The sequence below is a fragment of the Petaurus breviceps genome, unplaced genomic scaffold (assembly GCF_028583685.1).
Source record: "Petaurus breviceps papuanus isolate PSGF00001 unplaced genomic scaffold, PetGlider_PUasm1.0 172, whole genome shotgun sequence".
NCBI classification, from domain to species: Eukaryota; Metazoa; Chordata; class Mammalia; order Diprotodontia; family Petauridae; genus Petaurus; species Petaurus breviceps.
The window spans coordinates 2,792,050-2,814,884 of NW_027185755.1; the positions used below are offsets into that span (position 1 = coordinate 2,792,050).

The 22,835-nt window shown below is 44.0% G+C and overlaps 1 long non-coding RNA gene across 1 annotated transcript; it reads right to left on the reverse strand.

Annotated features, from left to right (window-relative positions):
* Positions 1-1,420: 1,420 nt before the first annotated feature.
* On the reverse strand, positions 1,421-22,537 carry LOC138157564 (uncharacterized). Its single transcript, XR_011167412.1, has 3 exons — positions 21,713-22,537; positions 20,557-20,642; positions 1,421-2,445 (listed from the first exon to the last, which is right to left on the reverse strand). It is a non-coding gene; the product is annotated as an uncharacterized lncRNA (long non-coding RNA).
* Between the last annotated feature and the right edge of the window lie 298 nt (positions 22,538-22,835).

Below are 22,835 nucleotides of genomic sequence, written 5' to 3' on the forward strand. Positions count from 1 at the left end.
GAAAGATGGAAGACACTGGAGTGAAGAATGTTTAGGGAAGGCTTCCTTTATGTAAGATGGGATTTTAGTTGGGACCTAAAGGAAACCAGGGAAGTCAGTAGGCAGAGCTGAGGAGGGAGAGCATCCCAGGCATGGGGGACAACCAGAGAAAATATCCAGAACCAAGAGACAGAGTATCTTGTTTGTGGAAAAGTCAGGAGACCAGGGTCACTGGAGCAAAGTGTAAATATCAGGGAGTAAGGTTTAAGAAGACCTACCTATAAGTACAGTAGAAGGGGGCTAAGTTATGAAGGGCTTTGAATGCCAAAGAGGGAATTTTGTATTTGATCCTGCAGGCAATAAGCACTGGAGCTTATTGAGTAAGGGGGTGTAGCAGCAAGCACCCCAAGCGTCCTCAGGGTTTGCAGCTACCACAGGTTCTTGGATCTGCTTTGTTAAAGGAAAGCAACTCAAAATGGGTTAACAAGCTTACTTTAATCAGTCAGACATATATCATTTACTTTGTTCAGGAGAAAAGGTCAGCACCCTGAACCTCAAAGTATACAGGCATAATTATCAAGACAGAAACATCAAGTAGACAGATTTCCAAACTGTCCAACCATTACATCCATACCCAGTCAACATCTGGGTTTCCACATTCTGGGTTTTTCAAAGCCGGGGGACTCTCAACAACGGCTTCCCAGAATTCAGATCAAATCACAGAACACTTCTCAAAGTGAGTCCCAAAACAAAGCTACACATCAGGGCTTATATAGCCTTCTCCTGGCTCAGAGAATGTAACAACCTTATTGACCCACTGGCCAATCAAAAAGTATCTACTGAAAAACAAGCCTCCCACCCCAGGCTCCAGGTGCACGTTAGCCTAGGGGCAGGGAAGATCTTTAAATCTGCATTTCCATTACAGGGGGTGACATGGTTGAACTTGCATTTTAAGAAAATCACTTTAGTGGCTGAATGAAGGATAGACTGGAGTGGGGAGAAACTTGAAGCAGGCAGACCCACCAGCAGCTACTGCAATACTTTGGCAACAACTTGAATATAGGGAGTGAGGGACAGTGAAGAGTCCAGGATGGTACTTAAGATTTCCAGCCTGGGGGACTGGGAAGATGATGGGAAGTTAAGAAGGGGGGAAGGTGGGGCGGCCAGGTAGCACAGCGAGTAAGAGCACTGGTTCCAGTGTCGAGCACAGCGAGTAAGAGCACTGGCTCCAGTGTGTCAAGCACAGCGAATAAGAGCACTGGCTCCAGTGTCGGGATGACCTGGGGATCAAATCTGGGCTCAGATACTCAGCACCACACCCAGAAGTAACTGGCCATGTAACCTTGAGCAAGTTACTTAACCCCAATTGCTTAAAAAGAAAGGGGGGGGGGGGAAGATAAGGTTTAGGAGGAAAAATAATTAGTTCTTTTTTGGACACGTTGAGTTTAATATGTCTACTGGATATCCAGTTCAAGATTTCTGAAAGGTAGTTGGAGATACAAGACTGGAGGTTAGCAGAAAGAAGGGGCAGGAAAGGTAGATTTGAGAATCATCAGCGTAAACATGGTAAGTAGATGGTAAGTAGAGATAGAAGCTGATGAGATCACCAAGTGAGATGGTATAGAGAAGAGGGCTCAGGACAGAACCTTAAGAGATACCTATGCTTAGAGGCTGTGGTCTAGATAAGGATCTAGCAAAGGAGACAAAGAAGGAGTGGTCAAGTAGGTAGGAGGAGAGACAGAAGAGGAGTGTCCTGAAAACTTAGAAAAGACTATCAAGAAGGAGAGAGTGATCATCAGTGTCAAAGGTTTCAGAGATGTCAAGCAGGATGAAGACTGAGCAAAGGCCACTGGATTTGGCATATAAGGGATCATCGACAACTTTGGAGAGAGCAATTTGGGTGGAGTGATAAGGTCAGAAACTGGATTGTGAGGGGTTGGGAAGAGAAAGCAGAGGCACCTATTGTAGATGGCCTTTTTAAGGAGTTTAGCCCAAAAGGGCAGAAGAGATATAGGAAAATAACTGGGGATTAAAGGGTTGAGTGAGGATAATCAATGCACTGACCAACCTTGATTCTAGAACTCATACTGAATCATACTTACCACCCTCGACAGACATGATGACTAAAGATATAGAGTAAGACAGTTTTTTTTTTTAGACATGGTCAATTTGTGGATTCATTTTGCTTAACTATACTTAATTGGGAAGTTATGGGGAGAAGTGGGGGTTAGTGATTTTGTTATTGTTAAATCTTTTTTCAGTTGTGTCTGACCCTCCATGACTCCATTTGGGGTTTTCTTGGCAAAGATACTGGAGTGGTTTGCCGCTTCTTTCTCCAGCTCATTTGACAGATGAGAAAACTGAGGCAAACAGTGTTAAGTCACACAATTAGTAAATGTATGTGGCTGGATTTGAAATCATGAAGATGAGTCTTTCTGAAGCCCGGTGCTCTATCCACTGTTCCACCTAGAAAAAAAAAAGAAAAGAAAAGAACATCAAAGAAACATTTTTAAAAATACAGAGTAGAGAGCAGAAGGAAGCTCAGAAGAGGAAACAAACAAGCAGGGTAATGTTGGAACTGCTGTGTTAAATTTAATGGTGCTATCATAAAATTTGCTTTTTTGGTTCTTTTCTTGTATAAGGAACTGTTAAATTTATAATAACAAAAAAGAAAAAAATTTAAATTTCACAGAGAATGATGATAGAAGACTATGAACAGTGTAGTTTAGTAAACTAGTCAGAAGCAATGAAAGGAAAAAATGATTTGAAGAAAGCTTAGAGGGCCAACTAAACTAAGTGATGCTATGGGGAATTTAAAGATGCAATTGCAAGGACAACAAAGAGATAAAAGATCTATAAAGAATCCATTTTATTCTTTCTTTAAAAAATGTGTAGATATTTATGTAATTTTTTATTTTTCTTGATTGCACATAAAAATAATTTTTAACATTTGTTTTTAAAAATTTTGAATTCCAAATTCTCTCTCTCCATCCCTTTACTCCCCTCATTGAGAAGGTAAACAATTTTATGTAGGTATACATTTATAGTCATGCAAAACGTATTTCCATATTAGTCATGCACAATGGTTTTTATAATAAGCTTTTCACTATTAAGGACAACAGAGTGACCACATTTGGACTTTACAATGTCAGACCTACTTCAAGAAGAAGTGGGAACAGCACTGAAGAACATAAAGATAGGAAAACCTATGGTCCATAGAGGAGGGCTAGGCTGGAAACAACTGGCAACAATTTTGAGGATATTGTATGTGAAGAAGGGGAAGATACCAAAGGAGTAGAAAACAATTCAGACCTTATTACTCCTTAAAAAAAAAAAAAGTGACCAAGAGAACATTACAAACTCTTCATCCAAATGCTGACTTTCACATCTATATAAACATTTCATGAGAATAACCTAGACCTATTAATGGCAATCTTGATAAAGAACGAGAAGGTGACCAGCAGGCTTTTATAAGCAGTATTGTCCGATAGAACACATCTTTACTATTCCATGGTTCACTGCAAGATGTAGCCAATACTATAAGAATTTATTCAATATGTGCCAGACACTTATTTAAGTATCAGAGATACAAAGAAAACAGTGGAAGTCTCTGCCCACAATGGAGGAGCCTACAATTTAGCTGGGAAGAAGAGATAACAAGTACTGATACAAACAAATAGACACAAGATAATTGGGGGGAAGGAGAGAGCAGGAAAGGCTTCATGTAGCTGAGTTTTGAAGACAGTGAGGAATTCTAAGATGTAGTAGGGAGGAAAGAGATGGAATATCATGTATGAGGAAATGTAAAGTGGGCCAGTTTGGCTAGACCATCATATACATGAACGTTAGTAATGTGTAATAAAACTGTAACCATTATTTGTTGAATATGTATGTATGTGGCTTTTGATGTTGGAGAGTAAGATGTTCCCTTACCGTCTCTCTCCTTCAAGGTCTCTCCCACATATATGTCAGAATTATATAGCATCTCAGGGGCAGTTAGGCAGCACAGTGGATAGAGCATCAGTCCTAGAGTCAGGAGGAGCTGAGTTCAAATGTGACCTCAGACACTTACTAGCCATGTGTATGACCCTGGGCAAGTCACTTAATCCCTCTTTAAAACTACCTCTTTAAAAAAAAATTATACAATATCTCAGTGAATTTGGATCAAAAGGACCTGTGTTCAAATCCCAGCCCAGTCACTTAGTGGGATAATGGGATAGTTACTTTACCTTTGTGAGCCTCATATTTGAACTCAGGTCCTCCCTGAGATTTTCCAAGGCCATGGCCCCTGCTATGGCTTAACTTTCCTCTCTTCCCAATACTGACATTAGAGTTGACCAGTTGATGATGCTGTCCTTTACTCTCCTATCCCTTTGTCCCTTTATCCTGTCACTCACCAGTTACTTCAACAAATCTTGCTTCTATCTACTCATATGCCGCTGAAGGAAGATGAGAAAAGTCATTCAGCCTTCCTGATTGGGTTCACTACAAATTTATGTTCTCTCTTCCTAGGTCCTCACTCCAGCAACAAATCTCCTTCATTCCTAATTGATTCTCTATCAGATTCCTCACAGAGGCTCTTCCAAATCCTTCATTCTCTTAGCAGAAGACCTTTGCTTCATACTTTACTAAAGGAATAGAGGCCTTTTCATATGGGTGCCCCCTTCTTCCTTACTCTGCATTTCAAAACTTCTTTACCTCATCCCCCATTCTTTCCTCCTTTTCATCATTATCTGAAGAGACATATCCATCTGCTGACTTTACACTTTTGATTCTTTAGTCTTCTTTAGTAAATAACAGCCACAATCTTTTCTCTCTAGTCTTCATAAACTTGGGCAACTTCCTTGCTGCCTACAAACACACCCCATTCTCCCCCATCTTAAAAAAAAAAATCTCTTGCTCAGACTCCTGACCCTGGGCCCCTGGGTTCTGATAGGTAGCTTTCACTTGACTTCAACCAGTCCACCATGCCACTTCTTGGACATTTCCAAACCTACACACAAGTATCCTTTGCTGTCAATCCCTCCCCCCTTCCAACTTTAGTTCACTATATGTGTAATCTTCTACTTTTAGAATATAAGCTTCTTGAGGACAGGCACTGTCTTGCCTTTTATTTTATTTGCATCTTCTGCACTTAACAAGGTGCTTGGCAAATTAAGAGTTTAATGAATACTTTTTCATACATTCATTTATTCATTCATTTACTCACTCACTCATGAGCCTCTTCTATCCCCTCAACCTAACATCCAAATTTCTGCTTTACAAAATCAAATTCCTAGCAAAAACTATCTATCCTCCTTGCTACCACTTCATCTTTTTTTACTTCTCCATCCCATGATATCTAGCTTCCAAGAATCTACCTTGTCACTCAACTGAAACTGTTCTTTCCAGTGTTAATATATTTTTTAAATGGGCATATTTTCTTTTTACATCACCTTCATTTTAAAATACATTCCTCCTTCTTCCCTTCCCTAGTGAGGTATCTTTTATAACAAAGAACAAAAAAGAAAGGGGGCAGCTAGGTGGTGAAGTGGATAGAGCACCAGCCCTGTAGTCAGCAGAACCTGAGTTCAAAACTGGCCTCAGACACTTACTAGTTGTGTGACCCTGGGCAAGTCACTTAACCCTGATTACTTCCCAAAAAAGAGGTAAAAAAATGAATTCAGCAAAATTAACCAATGTATCAGCTGAGTCTAAAAGCATATCCAAAACCCCATATCCATAGTTGTCCCTGACCCCTTCAAAGAAGGGGGAGAGCTAGGTTTTCTCCTCTCCTCTTCGGGGCAGAGCTGCATCATTTAGAAATATACTTTATTGCATTTTTTGTGTTGTTTATATTGTCCTAGTAATTGTTGTATTATTTTCCTGATTCTGCTTACTTCACTCTGCACTGTGTTTCTAAATCCTCCCACACTTCTCTGAATCAACGATCTCTTAAACTGTCAAAGACAATGACCTGTTCTCAGTTCCCAACCTTTATAACCCCTCCGCAGCAGTCTTCTCTTGGATCTTCTCTCTCCTTTGGCTTCTCAGGACACCTGCTTTTTTATTTCTCTTCCTCTCAGTCTGCTCACTGCAGTATCTTTTGCTGGATCTGCATCCATATCCGATTCACCTGTGTGCCCGAATGTTCTATTCTGGGTCTCTCTCTCACAAATTGTATCAGCTAGCATCTCTATAGAGATGACTCCCCCCAGATCCTTTTAACCAGCCCCGACCTCTTTCTTTAGTTTCTGTGCCACATAGCGTCATACAGTGGAAAAAGCACTATCTCTGGAAGCAGAGGACCTGTGTTCAAATCCCCCCAGCCTCAGCTGCATCAGTAGTAAAGACAGGAGGGGGTGGACTCGGTGGATGTCTTTTAAGATCCCTTCCTGTTCCTATGGTTACCAACTACCTAGTGGACATTTCCAATAGCTGGCCTGTAGCAGAACAGGGATTTAGCCTATGAATTTATCAGTATGAAGAACTCCTTGATAAGGAATCTCTCTCTACCGATGCAGATTGGCACCTTCTCTCCAACTTTTATTTAGACTTAGAGTTGCCCAGAGTGATGGAAGGTCAGAGTCATATAGCCAGTATGTGTCAGAGGCAAAATTTGAACTCTGTTCTTTCTGACTTCAGGGTTGGCTCCCTATCTACCAATGTTTTTTGCTAAGGGTGGGGTAATTGACTTACTCATTCCCACTAGAAATGTGATAAGATGCCCAATCAATCAATTTCAATTGTGGGCATTGCTGTAAATTGAAAAGTCCTTGAAAGTCATCTAATGAAATTTAATGACACCAATTAGGGGATCTGTTCCCATTGGTTGGGAGATTTTGTTCTGTATTCTGGGTCCTGTGCAAAAAATGAAAAGGGAAAATTTGAGAAACTGGAAGGAATGTGGCATTCTAGTTGACAGACCTGAGGAGGAATCCCCTGGAAGGGAAAGAGAAGCCTCAGTCTCCACCCCACCAGGTCTCCTTTCCCTCCCTACTCCTTTGACTAGAAAGGAACTTTCCAGCTTTTTCATCCATCTCCAGGTTCTCCTCCTGACTCCTTGGTCTTTCTCTCCTATGCCAGAGAAACTTCCTCACTCTGGAAGTTCATTTCACCACCGGACTTCTCACACTAGAAGTACACACTACCACCATGACCCCTTCCTTTTGGTTGGCCAGTTCTTCCCAGGAAAGCACCTTGGCCAGCCATATCATTCTTATGGGCTCCATTCCTGTTCATGGCACAATGCAAGTATTTAATAAATAAACAAATGCTTATTGGCTTGACTTCTAGCCTAGCAGGGACAAAAGGTTATTGGATTTTCTGTCTTCTGTCTTCTTTTTTTTTTTTCCCTAAAGTGATTGGGGTTAAGCAACTTGCTCAAGGTTACACAGCCAGTTATTTTTGTGTGGCTGCCAAGTATCTGAGGCCTGAACCGAACCCAGGTCTCCTGACTCTGGGGCCAGCGCTTTTATATCTTCTGTCTTCTTACTGTTGTCCTGAACGCTGTCCCCAGATCTACAGAACTGGAGGATGTGTTTGTATTGGGAGTCTAGTACAAAGATGGGGGCAGAGTCACCATGCTTAATGGGAACTTCCTGGGTACCCTCCAGTGAGAAAAAATGCTTTTGGGGAACCAAGAGCTTTGAGTTCCCCTTTTGCCTCACATGTTCTCTAAGCCTGTTCCCACATTCCTCTGGACTCTGTATGTACTTGTGCCTCTCAGACATCTGGGGGGATGCTTTGTACCAACTGTTCTTATGGTACCTCTTTAGTAAATACCCCTCTTTTTTTTTTAAAGCAATTGGGGTTAAGTAACTTGCTCAAGGTTACATGGCCAGTTATTCCTGGGTGTGGTGCTAAGTATCTGTGCCCGGGATTTGATCCCCAGGTTGTCCTGACACTGGATCCCGTGTTCTTACTCGCTGAGCCACCTGATTGCCCCTAAGCAACTGGGGTTAAGTAACTTGCTCAAGGTTACACGGCCAGTTTTTTGTGTAGGTGTTAAGTATCTGAGCCTGGATTCGATCCCAGGTCATCCCGACTCTGGGGCCAGTGCTCTTATTCACTGTGCTACCTGGCCGCCCCTAAATACCCCTTTCTTAAAGTGACTTCTGGTTAGCTCATTGATCTACAACTGACAGTCTCAGGAAAAAGCATAGTCATGAAACCAGTGGTATTACAGAATTTACCCTGATTCCTTTGAACAGAGGTATTAAACTGTCAGCCCAATGCAGTGCTGCCAGATTAAAACTTAATTGGGAAATACATAACAAAATAGAAGAAATCTGTGGTTTTCTTAATCAATATGCATCCATCAGGGATTCTTAGGTAAATTTACTGTCTCTTTTCTATTTGATTTTGACACTATTGCCTTAGACTATCCCCTAGAGATGTGGGAAAACTGGGACACTAATGTATTGTTGGTGGAGTTGTGAACTGATCCAGTCATTCTGGAGAGCAATTTGGAACTATGCCCAAAGGGATATAAAATTGTGTATACCCTTTGATCCAGCAATATCACACATAATAGGTCTATATCCCAAAGATATCTAAAAAATCAGGAAAAGACCTAGTTGAACAAAAATATTTACAGCAGCTCTTTTTGTGGTGGCTAAGAATTATAAATTGAGGTGATGTCCATCAATTAAGGAATGGCTGAGCCAGTTTGTGCTATAAGAAATGACAAGCAAGATGCTTTCAGAAAAACTGGGAAAGATTTACACAAACTGATGCAAAGTGAAGTGAGCAGAACCAGGAGAACCCTGTACATAGTAACAGCAATATTGTGATCAAAATGCTGATCAACTGTGAATGACTCAGCTCTTCTCAGCAATACAGTGATCCAAGACAAAGGACTCATGATGCAAAATGTTATCCATTTCCAGAGAAAGAACTGATGGAATCTGAATGAAAACTAAAGCATACTATGTTTCACTTTATTTTTGTGTGTGTGTTTTTCCCCCTTTGGTCTTTATCTTCTTTTACAACATGACTAATATGGTAATATGTTTTGCATGATTGTACATGTATAATCTATACAAACTTCTTACCATCTCAGGAGGGGGGAAGAGAAGGAGAGAGGGAGGGAGAGAATTCAGAACTCAAAATGAAAAAAAATAAGTATTAGGGCACCTAGGTGGTGCAGTGAATAGAGCACCAGCCCTGAAGTCAGGAGGATCTGGGTTTGGATCTGGCCTCAGACACTTAACACAAAAATTAGCCATGTGGCCTTGGGCAAGTCACTTAACCCCAATTGCCCTCCAAAAAGCAAAAAAAAAAAAAATGTTAAAAACTGCTTTTACATGTAATTGAGAAAAATATTAAAAAAGAATATCTCCTAGAGTCCTGACAGAGAGATATAGCTACTACCTAAGTAGCAGGGATCTCACTCATCAGTGGGAGTGAGAATTGGGATAAAGATACCCCAGAATTTACATTAGGGCTACTCTTTCAGAATGAATATGACCAAAACAACTCACCTCTCCCTACAAACTGGACCCTCTTCCTAACCTATCAAGATAGTCCTCATATTCCAGGCTCCCAGATCCCCAACCTCAGTCATTGCTGGTTTCTTACACTCCCTCAATCTACAGACCCAATCAAGTCCCACCCATTCTATCTCTATATCTCTTACTGAAGCCCCTTCTCTACCTTCCCACAATTATCACCTCTTGCCTGGGCTATTGTAATAGCTTTCAAATGGGTCTCTCTGGCTCTAGTCTCTTCCTCACCAATCACTTCCATCTCTTATACACAAAGTTTTAAACATTTTTGAAGAACCACACCAGTGTCTTTAGACAAGACATGTCTAAGGCATGTCTCCACTGTCTGTCTCTGACTGAGGTTCTCCTTGAGTGAGTCTCTCCTGGTTTCTGTCCTGGTCTGTCTCCTTATTTTCTTCCTAGCAGCAGGAGTCTCCCTCCCCTGTCCCAACTCCTCCCATCCTGTGGTTCATAATAATGACTGGTCCACCTGGGCCTGCATATTCTTGCCTCTGGGAGTCTTGTATGTCTGGGCGTGTGTGTGTGTGTGTGTGTGTGTGTGTGAATCCAAGCCTGACATGCCAGAGGGGAACTTGAGATTCCTTTCTTCCAACCTTATTATCATTTTTAACACAGTCAAAAGTTGAGAACCAGATTGGCAAAAGGGCTTAACCAAAGGAAAGATGACTGAATTTGGGGTCAGAAACCTTGGAGAGGAACCCTAATACTTACTCCCTATGTGGCCTTGGATGAGTGTCTTCCCCTTTTAGAGGCCCACCTTTTTGCTGTCCTTGGTTTTCCTTCTCACCAGCCAAAGATCATTCTGGAATTTAGCAATCCTGCTCCTATCACAGCCCATGTCTCATCTTAACTGGCATTTAATGGCTCTGAATATCAGTTTTCTCATCTGTAAAATGGGGCTAGTCACCACAGAGTTATCAGGATCACATAAGATAATGGGTATATTAAGTGTATACAGGGATAAAGGGGGACAATATGGGGTGGGGCACCTCTAAGTTCTCATTAAGAGAAAGAGCCTCTCTCCCAGGACCTGGCCCCCTTCTCCCTCATCCTCTAGGGGGCCATGGGTCCAGGTAATTCTTAGTTAAAATTCTGATCACTACACTAGGGAAATGATTTTTTCTGGCTTGAGGGGAGTCCCCTGACTGGCCAGAGGCCTGAGAGGTCCATGAGTGGGAATGGGGCCACAGGGTATCCTGGTCTGATCCAGACATTTCTTTTGCCATTTTATGACCAGAATGTGCATGCTGCCTGGTGCCTCAGTTTCCCTTTGAGCTCATTAGCTAATCGTGTTACATACAAATGGGAGGCAGGGATGGGATTAGGGGAACTGGGACTGTGGAAGCTGATTAGAGGGTCTCTGGATACTCCCTTCCTCTCATCCCTCCCCAGCCTTCATTTCCAAATGTTCTTCCTTTTTTCACTCCCACATAGCCTGAAGCTTCTATATGTACTACTGTTTCCCTAGGCCACCGCTGGAGGGCAGCAGAACCCAGAGAGCTTGAGCTTGGGGGAGGGACAAAGGGCAGATTCTTCCATCTGGACCAAGTAGTCTTTTCATCTCCTCTTGAGGACCATCCCCCAGGTCTACTCTGCCTACCCGGTCTCCAGTCCATCTGTGGTCACAGAGCTGGTTCAGACTCTTCCTTTTACAAATGAGGCCACTTGAGGCAGTAAGGGACAGAGACAGAGTTCAAATCCAGCCTTTCCACTGTGACACTGGCTGTGAGTTAAGAGACTTTACAGAGAATCTAATCCAACCTTATTTGATTGTTTTATATCTGGAAACTGAGGCCCAGATAAAGGAATTGACTTATCTAAGGTTAGTGGAGACAGGATCCTAACCCAGGTTCTCCGACTCCAAAACCAGCAGTCTTTTTACAAGAGTCTCTTCAAGCCAGCTTCTGCAGAAAAAAAAAGGCACCCAGACCAGAAGGGGACTGGGTTGAGGAGGGTGAGTAGTGGGACCCAGGTACAGGAGGATAGCATTCCTTTTTTTATTACTAGAACTCACCATTGGGAAGACCACCACCCCTCCAGCATCTCTTGGCCCTATTCACTGTACGAAAGTCCTCAATTAACCCAAGTCCTTCACTAAGCACCATTGTCTCAGCCTGTGGAAGCTGCTCACTGCATGTGAAGCTCCCACCTCCTGGCCTTCCAGAGCTCAAGGGGGCTCAGATTCCAAGATCGAAGCACTCCTGGCCCTCCACTAGATCCCTCTCTACATCTCATTCATTAATGGGAGACCCTCATTGCAACTCTGCAATCAGTCAACAAGTAGCTCTGAAATGCCTCCTCTGTGCCAAGAGCTGTGCACTCAGAGGTGGGGGACAGGGGGTTCCTCGGCCTAGAGGAGAGTAGACAGGATGCCTGGATCCCCCACAGAGGGCGTGGGAACTGTCTCCCTGCTCCTTCCTTTCCTGGTGCCTTTTCCCCTCACCCCCCTATCCAGTGACTCAGAACGGGAGGCCAAGGGAAGCAATGAGTCAGCAAGTGTTCCCCAGAGCTTTGCCACCACTGTCTGCGCCCCTGCTTGAGTTTCTCTCCGCGTCAGTCTCTGTACTTTTCCCTGCCTGAGTCTCTCTTGCAGAGTGGCATGTATCTTTCTCTGCAGTCCCTACCCTACCCTAGCCCCGAATATGTGAGAGGTAATAACTGGGCTACTTGGGCCTGGATATTCTTGAATGTAAAGAGTTAGGTGGCAGTGTAGACAGAGATTGGAAATCCTGAGTTCAAATCCCGCCTTAGACATGTACCAAACTATGACTCTGAGCAAGTCATTTAAATCTTTTGCTGGCTTTTTCTTCACCTGTAACTTGGGGATCATAATAACAGCACCTACCTATCTCAAAAGGCTGTTGTGATGACCAAATGAGACAGCACGTGTAAAGGTCTTTGTAGACCTTAAGGCATGATACAAATCTTAGCTTTTATCATTATATGAGCATTTGGGAGTCCACAGACCTGTGTGAGGATCCAGGCCTGTCTGAGCTGGAAGGGAAGCCCCTAGTCCGACCTAATCACTTTAAAGAAGCAAAATGAAGACCAGAGCAGGAAGAAGGCTTGGCCAAGGGAAAAAATGACTGGGTTTGGACTCAGAAGCCTCGGGTTAAAATCTTACTATTTATTACCTGTGTGGCTTTGGCCAGATCGTTTCTCTTTCAGGGCCTATTTCCCTCTCTAGTGAAAGGGAGTTGGAATGGTTCCCCACCACCCGTCCAAACATAAGATCCTAAGAATTTGTGTCAGAGCTGGAACTAGAGTCAGGCCAACTGCCTTCAGCCCAGAGAAGGGGCTCTCTCTCCACTCCTCTTCACTGCATTGATTAGACTGCCTCCTCGAATCTCATGATTTTAGAGAAGAAATGGAGACTGAGAAAGGCTTGACTTTCCCTCTAATACTGGAAATCTTGCCTCCTGAGTCCTTCCATTGGAACTGGCACCTGAGCACACTGACCAGTGTTTTTTGGTCAGACCTCCCCTCCGTAACTAAGGAGAGGCCATCTGGGAACTGCCTTCCAGTGGCCACTGGGGAACAGGATGGACAACTCCAGCCCAGCCTGGGGTACGTGGGGGTCTTTGGTACTGTTAGGACTCCATCTTTCTCCTTTCCCTCTTGCCTGGCTCCCAGATCTCTCTGTACATTCCTTCATCCCAATTTTCATAGGGACCTAGGGAGGCTTTGGGAGACACAGAGGTGGCCCCAAATTTATCCTTACCTCCCTGCATAATGAAAATAGGATAGTACCATGTGATCATGGTATGGATTCTTCAGCTCTCTCATTTTTAGAATTACAGGATCATAATTTTGGAACTGAGATAGACATTAGAGATTATCTAGGCCAACCCCTTTATTTACAGGTGGGAAAGACACAGGGCCTGACCAAGCTCCCAGAGGAAGGAAGAACCAAAGCTAGGATCTGAATGGAGCTCCTCTGCTATTTCCACCACTGAAAAGCTGGAGTGAGTCTAAAGGGGGGCAGCCAGGCTGTAGAGGGCCTGCATAGGGGCCCTAGGAGAATGCGGGGAAGGAACTGGGGATGTTTAGTGTGCAGCAGCAAAGACTTAGGAGGAGCAGGAGAGCTGTAGGACCATGTGTGGGAGCCATGAAAGGGAACTTATCTTTACATGTACAGTCTATCCATCGGAACATGTGTCTGGGATAGGCAGGAAGAGTGGGTAATGAATTACTCCAAACCTCCCATGAAGGCAAAGGCCCATCTTTTAAAGATCAACCGTCTATCCAAGTGGCTGTATGGCATCAAAAAAACTCAAACCCATCATGCCAGGGGCACTTGGATAGGTGTCTGGTCCGGGTGAGCAGGCTGCAACTTGTTGCCAAGGAGGAGCTTCAAAGAGCAAGAGTAAAAGTTCTCAAGGGAGAGAATGAGCTAGTCATAGGGTGGAGCCTCCCAAGAAGCCTCACGGGAAACCTTGGAGCAAACAGGGTTCAATGACTTGGACTAGAGTGGCACGGGATTTGCAGGCCTGGATGGGTCAAGAGCGGAACTGGAGACCTCCCTATTAAGGGGCTCCCAGCTCCATTTGAGTGCCATGAGGAAGAGGGAACAAATTTGTTCTGCTTGGCCTCAGAAGGCTGGACTAAGAACACCTATGGAAGTTGCAGAGAAGCTGATATAAAGCAAAAACCAAAAAACTTTCCTACCAATTATAATTATCCCAAGGTGTGATGGGCCCCCTCATGGGCTGTCATGTTATAAAGGAGATTCCTGTTCACGTATGGTTTCGACAAGATGCCTTCTGAGGCCCCTGCCAGCTGAGATCCTATGAAGTATCTCTTCACCTCTCCACACCCTGGCACTTAGGGGTTAGGGGGGACGAATGCTAAGCAGTGAAGCAAGACCCAGGCAGTAGAAGGGAGAGGGGAGATAATGCTGAAGGAGACATGCCTACAGAGGGGCTTGGAAAACTGTGGGTGCCCTCTTTCCATTTCTTCCCAGGCACAACAATTTGGAGGTTCCTAGAGCTGGTTCAGGGGGCTGGAGGAAGATGGATATGAGGGTAAGGCAGGAGGCCCAGGAGTTGAAGCAGACTTCCAAAGGTCCCTTGTTATGCCTCTGGAGAATGACTTGGCAAGGGGAGCAATATTTTGCCTTGAGATGGGGCACTGCTAGGTGAAAACATGCTAGGGGGGCTGTTATATGTATATGTATATGTATATATATATATATATATGCCCCAACTGGACCTCTTAGATTCAAACAAGTACCAGAGGTTTCTCTCCTCCCTCTCACCTATCCCCAGCATAGAGATGGCCTGACTCAATTTGCCCACTGCATGGGTCCCAAGTCATAAGACCCTCTGTCCCTGAGAGTGACTCAGGCAAGACAGACACCTCCCTGAGGCCTGGACAGCCCCATCCTGTAGGCGCCTCCAACCTGACCTCCCTCCCCCAAACTGTGACCTTCTCTTCCAGCCAAGCCATAGGATGGGGCTCACTGGGCACATGTGGACCCTGGGGGACTTGGCACCATTTGGCCTTCAGGCTTCACAGAGGCTTGAAGTGTTGTTGGTAGGGATCTTGGCAGTGGGTGGGGCAGCAGCTGGTGTTAGGGGGAAATGGGGGCTTGAGGCCTCCTTGCCTTTTCTCAAAGGGCCTTTGTGTGAGTGACTGAAGGGGGGGGAGAAGTAGGGGAACCCCGCCCTGTTGGTGACTCACTGGCACATTACTGGGTTCTGACTCATGCCACAGGCCCCCTCCCCCACCCCACCCCCTCTGGGAACCTCCTGCCAGCTCCTTCCATTGGGACACTCAGATTTATCCTGATGTGTGTGCATCTGTGTGTACCCGGGGAATGGGGTCTCAGGGGTTCTTCCCCACTCCCCTTTTTCCTCTAGAGCCAGTTTTCAGATCCCTCCAATCCCTCATCTCTGTCCTGGTTTTCACAGGCCCCAGAAATTGTTTTTGGGCTGGCTATCCCACCTGGAGCAGGAACAAGCTCCAATCATACCAAACTTCCCTCTGGCCTTGTCTTCCAAGGATTTCCCCTAAAACTCTGAGCACTTTTGTTTCCATCCCCACCCAGTACGTGGGGAACATGGTTGAAGCCCCTCTTTTTCCAGTCTTCATTTTAAAGGTGAAGAAGCTGAGACCCAAACAAGCTGAAAAAGGCCTCTTACAAGGTCACAAGGATAGTTAAGTGCCAGAAGTGGAAATCTGAACGCAGGTCCCTGACTCTAAAGAGGCCTTTCCACCATCCCACTAACTTACATAGCATTTACCTGTCTTTTCTTTTATTGATAACCACAAAATCCTTCTGGCCAGTGTCTAAGGCTCTCAAAAACCCTAGGTTGCCCTTCCTTTCCAGGCTCATCTCCTAATACTGCCCATCCAGATGGGATCCTCTGACCAACTTTGCTCACAATGCTCGGGATTCCTTCCCCGTCTTAGAGATGCCAGCCTTTTCCAGCTGACATCTTCCTAGGAAGACTCCGGCTAAGAAAGACTTCGTGTTTCAGGATGGTCTTATCTTAGAAATTATCTCTAAGATTACTTACGCTCTCAAATACCATCCTGCTGTACCCTGTGCCCTGTAATGAGGCCCAATTCTACAACGCTTTATAATTTTCCTCATCCCAATAGTCTTTTGAGGTAGGTAGCAAAAGTATCCTTAACCCCATTGTTACAGATTAGGAAACTTCAGCTTCCAGAGGTGAAGTGACTTGTCCCAGTCCCATTATCCTGTTTTGTACCATCGCATCCCATCTCTCTTTCCTCCAGCTTCCTCTTCCTCCAGCTCAGGTCAGCCTTGCCTGTCTCTCCCTGTCCTTGCCAGCAGGCCCATCTATTTTGAGGGCTTTTGAACTCTCCTTTAATAGGTTTCCCTGTTTCAAGAAGGAAGGCTTTCACAGGAGAGATCTTGGGGGGAGGGATGCTACACTGACCACTTCCTGCCTATAGGGGGTATTGGAGGGAAAGCAGCCCTGCATGTGGAGTCATCTTGTTTCCATTTCTGTAGAATCTCTTGCATTTTCCTTCTCACATTAACACACTAACACCTCATACTACCCTAATTCAGGCCCTCATTTCTCATTCAGGCAAGAGTGTCCCAATTAGTTTCCCTGTTTCCATTCTCTTCCTTCTCTCACCCATCTTCTACATTGCTGTCAATATTTTTCAAAGACAGAAGGGCATGGTGGGTTTGAGTAGGTTACCAAATATTACCAGGAGAATTGGCATAAGGATTTCTTCAGAGATATGTGGCTGGATAAGGAGGTAGGCTGGTCATCCACCAAAAGAGAGGGGTAACTGGTGGGCTGCTAGAGAAAGGCTTCCAAACACACTGGGTAGAACCCTATGGGGGATTTGGGGGAGAAGATAGACAAGAATCACAAAGAATGAGAAGTCTTGCACCTCTACTACTGCAGGCAGTAAGCACCTCAATGCAACCATAGAGCAAGGAAAGCAAGGTTCATGTCTGATCATGTCACTACCCTTCTCAAAAACCTTCAGTGGCTCCCTATTGCTGTGAATATAAAACACAAACTCCTCTGTCAGGCATGTCATGCCCTCTAAAACATGGTGATCCCAGCCTACCTTTCCAGAAAGTGCATATTCTTACCCTTGAGTCCCTCTGCTCTGGCCAAACTGCACTGCTGGCTCTTCCTGGAGTCCAACTCCCCCACTTCTGGGCCTTAGAACAGGGTGACCCCCATGCTTGAAATGTCTGCCCAGTTCTTAGAAACTTTAACTTCCTTCAAGGCTCATCTTAGGTACTACACCTTAGAGGAGGCCTTCCCTGACCTTCCAAATTGCTCTTTCCCTCTCCCAAGAACTTTGTTTACTTCTCTGTACACACTCTATTCCCAGGTAAAAGTAAGATCCTTGAAGGCAGGTGTTGTTTCCTTTTCCACTTTGTAGTCCCAGGGCCTAGCAGAGTGCCTTCAGCTCAGTTCAATTCAGCAACTATTTATTAAGCACCTACTGCATGCTAGGCACTGTATTAGGTGCTGGGGATATAAAGGAAAAAAAAGTCCCTGCCCTCAAGGAGCTTACTCTCATAGAATTATTCCACCATAGATAAATTAAACAAATCGCCCATGGTGCAATAGCAAATGTGTCAGAGGCAAAACTTCCTGACTTTAAGGATAGCTACTTCTCTCTTTGCCCATAAAAACCAAGGCCATTCAGCCTTAGCTCCTCTTCTTTTTTTTTTGCTTTTTGGAGGGCAATTGGGGTTAAGTGACTTGCCCAAGGTCACAGGGCTAGTTTTTGTGTTAAGTGTCTGAGGCAAGATTTGAACTCGGGTCCTCCTGACTCCAGGGCCGGTGCTCTATTCACGACGCCACCTAGCCGCCCCTTTAGCTCCTCTTCTAATCCTGTGCCTCAGGTCCTCTTGATGTCATAACTCACACTCTTTTTGTCCAGACTCTGAGGAAGAGGCGATCCAGACTACCCCCTCTGCTTGTACCCTAGAGCCTCCACTTTCCCTTCTCTCCCTCTCTTCTTAACTGTCTACATTCCAGACTCACCATTCAACTGGAACTGCTCTCTTGAAAGTTACTAATGATCTTCCAGTTGCCACATCCAGTGGTCTTTCTCAGTCCTCACTCTCCTTGACCTCTCTGCAGCCTCTGACACCATCCATCACCCTCTTCTCCTGGATAATCTCTTCTCTCTAGGTTTCTGTGACACTCCTCTCTCCTGGTTCTACTCTTACCTACGTGACTTTTTCTTCTCAGTTTTCTTTGCTGGATTTCCATCCAGGTCCTGCCCAATAACTGTGGGTATTCCATAGGGTCTGGGCCAGGGCCTTCTTTTTTTCTCTCTCTACTTCTTCACATGGTGATCTCATCAGCTCCCATGGATTAGATGATCATCTCTATGCTGATGATTCTCAAATCTCTTTATCCAATCCTAACCTCTCTTCTGACCTCCAGGCTTTCATCTATAACTGCCTATTAAGACTTCCCCAACTGGATAGTTAGTAGACAGTTTCAACTCAACAAGCCCAAAACTGAACTCATTATCTTTCCCTCAAAATTCTCCCCTCCTCTCAACTTTCCTATTATATGAAAGGTTCCACCATTTTGCTAATCACCCAGGCTTGAAACCTAGGTGTCATCCTTGACCTCCTATTTCTCAGTCCCTATATCCAATATGTTGCCAACACCTGTCAATCATACCTTCAAAACATCTATTGAATTATATATGCCCCCTCCTCTTCTCTGACACTGCCGCCATCTTGGTGGCAGTAGCCTGCTGGTTGGTATCCCTTCCACAAATCTTTCTTCATTCAGTTCATCCTCTACTTAGTTGTTAAAGTGATCTTCCTATAACACAGATTTGATCATACCTTCCCTCCTCCTTACTCAAACATCAGTGACTCCCTGTCACCTCTAGGAGCAAACATAAACACCTCTGTCATTCAAAACCATTCAGAACTTGTCCCTTCCTTAAACTGTCCCTCTCCCTGCCCCCCCCCCCAACCCTGTGCCCTACACTTCAGGGACATTGACTTACTTGTTGTTCCTTGAACAAGGAAATCCATCTCTTAACTTGGCTGTCCTCCATGCATGGAATGTTCTCCTTCCTTACCTCTACCTCCTAGCTTCCTTCAAGTCACAGCTAAAACCCTACCTTCTACAGGAAGCTGTTCCCAATTTCCTCTTAATTCTACTGCCTTCCCTCTGCTGATTATTTCCAATTTAACAGGCACATAGCTTGTTTCTACACAGTTGTTTTTGTGTTGTCTCCTTCACTAGACTGTGAGGTCCTTGAGAGCAGGGATTATTTTTGTCTTTCTTAGCATAGCATCTGGCACATTGTTGTTGAGTCATTTTTCAGTCATGTACGACTCTTCATGACCCCATTTGGGGTTTTCTTAGCAAAGATACTGGAGTGGTTTGCCATTTCCTTCTTCAGCTCATTTTACAGATAAGTAAATTGAAACAGAGTGAAGTGACTTGCCCAGGGACACATAGCTAGTAGGTGTCTGATGTTGGATTGGATGAGTCTTCCTGACTCCAAGCCTGGCACTCTACATACTGCCACCTGGTTGTCCCAGAATTCTCATTCTGATATCCCCAACAAATAGTCCCCTAGCCCATGGCCAGGGGGTCCTTAATAATTCCTTACTGACTGACTGACTAGACCCCCTTTCTTTTCAGAGGGAACCTTCTCATCCTGTCCCACCCAAAATCTTCAATCTCTATCAAATGATTCTTTCTCTGTTGTTTACAAACATGCAGCCTCCCATACCAAAAAAACAAACCTTTACTTGACCCTGACTGCCATCAGGCTATCATCCTGGTAGTATTATCTACTTTTCCCTAGCCAAACTTTAAGAGAGGGGCTGTATTCCCTGTCTTCACTACCTCACCTCCTACTCACTTTTCATTTAGACCTCTGATCCCACCCCTTGTTGGAAACTGCTTTTTTCAAGATAACAACAATAATAGCTAACATTTATATATAGTGCTTTAAGATTTGTTAAAACACTTTAGAAATGTTATCTCAACTGATCCTCACAATAACCCTGGGAATTAGGTGCTATTATTATCCCTATTTTACAGATGAAGAAACTAAGACCCAGAGAAATTAAGTAACTTGTCCAGGGTCACACAGCTAGCAAGTACCTGAGGTCACTTGAACTAAAGTCTTCCTGACTCCAGCTCCAGCTAGAGATCAAAGATATCTTAAATCATGAATTCTTGACCTTTTTTTTGTGTATCATGGACTCCCCTTTGGCAGTCTGGTGACATCTATGGATCCCTTCTCAGAATGTTTTAAGATGCATGAAATAAAATATATAGGATTATAAAGGAAGTCAGTAATATTGAAATGCAGTTACCAAAATCTTTTAAAAATAAGTGCATGGACTCCAGGTTAAGATTCCCACTCTTAAATGTTAATCCAGTGAATGGCCTTTTCTCAAACCTTATTCTTGTGAATTCCTTATTCTTGCAACAAGAATGGATCAATTCTCTGCTGCTTGTGCTAATTTTGACCTAACAACACCAAGAAAACATAGGTGCACCATTAGCCACCACCATACCATCCATACGTGGAACCATCAGTTACAGCAAAAGGAGAAATTTTGAATGGTGTGTATAAGTTCACTTACCTTGGTAGTGTACTTTCCAGGGATGTACACATTGATAATGAGGTTGACACACGAATTGCCAGAGCTAGCTCAGTGTTTGGGAGGCTCTGAAGGAATGTATGGGAGAGAAGAGGTATTAGACTGATGACCAAAGTGAAGGTCTGTAGGGTCATGGTGCTGACTTCATTGTCGTATGCCTGTGAAATCTGGACAATCTACCAGTGCCAAGCCAGGAAACTGAATCGTTTCCATTTGAATTGTCTTAGGAAGATTCTGAAGATTACCTGGCAGGATCAAGGTACCAGACACTGAGGTCCTTACTTGAACTAAACTGCCAAACATTCAAACTCTGCTTCAGAGAATGCAACTCTGATGGGTTGGCCACATTGTTCGAATGCAAAACATATGTTTACCAAAAGGACTATTTTATGGAGAACTCACACAGGGCAAGCATTCACATGGTGGTAAGAAGTGATACAAAGACACTCTCAAGGTCTCTCTCAAGAACTTTGGAATTGATTGTGTGACATGGAAGACACTGGCACGGGATTGCTCAGCACGACGAGCCCACATCAGAGAAGGTGCTGTGCTCTATGAGCAAAGCAGAATTGAAGCAGCTCAAAGGAAATGTGGGATGCACATATTCCGAAATTCTACCCCAAATGTTCACACAGACTATTTGTGCCAGCCTGTGGTAGAGCATTCCAAGCTCCTATTGGTCTAATCAGCCAGTCAGACACACTGAAACTTGACGTCAGTGTGGTGATGTCATTTTGGTCCTCTTTGAGAATGGAGAATGACCATTCTTGTTGACTTGATGACAGTGGTCACCTTTCTCTCCCTCATGGACAATCTCTCTTTTCTGGGTTTTCAATTCTCCTGTCTTTCTTCCTATCTGTCTGAATGTTCCTTCTCAAGTCTCCTTTGCTGAATCATCATCCATATCTTTCTGTGTTTGGGATCTGTCCAGGGTCCTCTTCTCTTCTGTCTCTACAGTGTCCTTAGGTGATATCATCAGTGCCCATGAGTAAAACTATCATCTATACACAAACAGCTCCCAAATCTACACAGTCCACAGTCCCTCATTACCAACTAACTGCTAGAAAGACATCTCCATGTGGGTGTCCCATAGGTATCTCAAACTCAACATGGCCAAAATGGAATTAAATATTTTTACCCTTACTCCAGCTTCTCTTCTTGCCTTCTTTATTTCTGTTGAGGACCCCATCATCCTTCAAGTCACCTAGGTTTGAATCAGGGGAGTTAGCCTTACCCTTCCCTTCTCATATCACTCATATCCAGTCAGTTGCTTTGGAACCTACCTCCACATTGCTCCCATCTGGCACTTCTATCCACTCTCCTAGGTACTACCCTCATTCAGGTTCTTCAAGACCTCTCTCCTTGACTATTTACTGCAGAAGCCTCCTACTTTTCTCTCCCATTCTCCAGTCTATCATCCAAGCTGCCAACTTGATACTCCTAAACCATAGGTCTGCTCATGTCAATCTTTGGATCACAAAGTTCCAGTGGCTCTCATATTGTCTCTAGGATAAAATGTAAACTCTGTGTTAGGCATTCAAGTCTCTTCAAAATTTGGCTCCAACCTGTCTTTCCAGACATTTCACATCATTCCCCTTCACCCATTAATTAGGTACCAGGCCAATTAGCTTACTTATTCTTCCTTGTTCACGAGACTTCCTGACTCTGTCTCTTTGTGCAGACTATCTCCAATGCGAAGAATTCTCTCTTTCCTCCCCTTCTTCCTTTTGGAATCTTAAGGCTAGGCATATAACCTCAAAGAGGTCAAAGACAGAAAGATACCATACACACCAAAATAATCAAAGCATCACTTTTTGTGGTACCAAAGAACTGGAAACAAAGTAGATGCCCATAGATTGGGTAAATGCATTACAGTATATAAAAGCAATGAAATAGTATTGCACAGTTAAAAAGGTGGTGATGAAGAATTCAGAGAAGCATGGCACGACTCATATGAACTGATGCAAGTGAAGTGAGAACCTAAAGAAGAAAAAAAAAACAACCCCAAACCCAAAAAACCCCAAAATCCCGAAAGCCAAATATGTGTAATTCTAACAGCCAAACTTGGAACTGGGGAAAATATTGGAAAAGGCATTTCCTTCCCTTCTTTGCAGAAGTGGGTGACTATGGGTGTGGAACATTGCTGTCATTCTTTGTCGCTGTGGTTAGTTTTGCGGGACTGCTTTTATACTCTTTTTTTATTCTTTGTGAACCATGGATGGCTTGCTTGCTTCTGAAGTTAGGGATGGGTTCGGAAATGA